Genomic DNA, 2,754 nt, shown 5'->3' on the forward strand with positions numbered 1-2,754 from the left:
GGGTATTGGGGAGGTAGCAGGCAATACCCAAAACAATAAAAAGGTATGACCATAAGTAAAATAAATATACAGCAGACAATTGTCCACAAACACATACAAATGCGAAAAACATATGTATGCATGTGTTTATGTTCAAAACTAAAACATTTAACAATACAGGCCTTAAACAACGAATACATTTGAATTTTTTTTTTGGTTGCTGTTGTCATTCTGAGTTTATTATTGGCCAAAAACAATAATGTTACTAAAATGCCATTAAACTCCTAAAGCTAGACTATAAAAATTATTAAACAATTTGAATTTTTTCGCTTTGGTTGTTATTACTTAGAAAAAGTAATAGAAATTTTCTAATATTTAAATTTCTATTTACATATGTATAAAAGCTTTACAAAAAAAAACCTTACATTGCATGTCTAAACAAGCCTTAATGTATGCAAGTGTTTTTTTTTTCTATAGAATATTTTCACATAAACTGTTTTATTTTAAATGTCTAAAAATACAAGATTTATGACCTTTAAACAGGTGAATTTACCACAAGAAAAAAAATTTTAAAAACCACCACTACCAACACAATCAACTTTTGTATTTATATTATTTGCTATTAAAACATTTTTACATTCATCGAGCCATATTAAAAATATAATAATGTCCTTATTTTTTTTCTCCATTCTATGTCCTCATATATTGTATAGCTATAATTTTCTGTTATTTAGAAAATTATAGTGGATTTTTGGGCTGCTACCGCAATGTTTTGTTTAGTATTGTGTTTATTGTCGCCTGCTTTTCATAGAATATTATTATAATATATTCCTCTCTTTTGTTGGTATTATTATGTGTGGTTTTCATATGTTAAATAGGCCATTTTATACACACAAAAAATATGTATGAGGCAAACGAAAAAAAACTTGATTTATGTATGAATTTTCATACATTAACAAATATTTGGAGCATACTTTTTGGGGGCATATGAATTCAATACAATGTAGCTTAAATTAAAAAGGATCTAAGGCACAGTGATTAAGAAGCTTTTTATTTTGGAAATAAATATTTAATAGAACTAGAACAGAACTAGAATAGAACTAAACTAGAACTGAACTAGAACAGAACTAGAACAGAACTAGAGCAGAACTAGAACAGAACTAGAACAGAACTAGAACAGAACTAGAACAGAACTAGAACAGAACTAGAACAGAACTAGAACAGAACTAGAACAGAACTAGAACAGAACTAGAACAGAACTAGAACAGAACTAGAACAGAACTAGATCTGAACTACATCTGAACTAGAACAGAACTTGAACAGATCTAGTACAAAACTAGAACTGAACTGGAACAGAACAAGAACAAAAACAGAACTAGAAGTGAACCAGAGTGGGAACAGTTTCTGCTTTTTGTAAAATATGGTTTTCATACTCTCTTATTGCCCTTAACTAAGAACCGACATAATGCGTATAATGTAATCATGTAATTTTTCTCTTTCTTAAACTATATCCCCTCCTCTCACTTTGTGAGTGATAGCTGATGTCTTAACATATGCAACACAAACTAAAAGAATATAATAATCATACTTTATGCACAAAATGTTGCAGTCTATATTAAGTTTGGCAAAGTAATGCAGCATTCAAAAATTTTATAATAAAAAAAGTTCCAACTAGCACTTACTACTTACATTCTATATAAAGAACAAAACAATATAGCAGAGACGTCTACTGCTGTTTATTTAAAAGAAATGATATCTTTAGAATTTTCTTCTGAAGCAACTCTCTTTTGTAAACATTTCATTTTACAACCTGCTGTCAACTTAAAACATAATTCTATTGTTAAAAGTTTTGATTTACATTATAAATTTACTAAGTCATTCAAGTGAACGCGCTCCTGCATGCAAAAGGTTTCAAATTTCTACATGAATAATTTTCTTTTGCTTGAGTACAGTTCAATTTTATTCAAAGTACAAGATAAATAAGAAACAATACTGCTACACTACTACTCACTGGAAAGAACATCCTTCATTCATTCTTAGTCAAAAAGGCATCAATGTATGTAAGTGATTTTCCATACATATGTTAATGTCATATACAGACACTTCTTCCTTCTATCTTCTAATATTTTGCCTTAATTTTACTTACACATTCTTATGAAAGAAATTCAGTTTGTTGCTTTTGTTGTCATTAAAATAATTACTGCAAAATATGAAATTATATTAATGCTTTTTAAGTACTTATTTGTTTATTTTGATTTAAAATTCTCTTGTAAATTTGAAAGCCTTAAGATATGCTGCATTAATGTTGTTAGTTAGTAAATGTTTTCTTCTTATAAATATAAACACATTAGGAAATTATTTGAAGGACTTATGCACCTGAAATTAAAAAAAAATTCTTGCAATAAATTTAAAGTATTTACAAATTTAAATTATTAACAAACCAATCAATCTTATTATAAAAGCCTTCAGTTATGCAATGATTTTTTAAAATATATTACTATATGTAATGCTGTAAAACTAGGCAAATATAATCAAATTTACAGACTATACAGTCTCGTCTATAGTCTAGTCTGTAGTCTAATCTATAGTCTAGTCTATAGTTTAGTCTATATTCTAGTCTATAGTCTAGTCTATAGTCTAGTCTATAGTCAAGTCTATAGTCTAGTTAATAGTCTAGTCTATAGTCTAGTCTATAGTCTAGTCTATAGTCTAGTCTATAGTCTAGCCTATAGTCTAGTCTATAGTCTAGTCTACAGTCTAGTCTATAGTCTAGTC

This window comes from Lucilia cuprina, chromosome 3, assembly GCF_022045245.1.
Source record: "Lucilia cuprina isolate Lc7/37 chromosome 3, ASM2204524v1, whole genome shotgun sequence".
Classification (NCBI taxonomy): domain Eukaryota; kingdom Metazoa; phylum Arthropoda; class Insecta; order Diptera; family Calliphoridae; genus Lucilia; species Lucilia cuprina.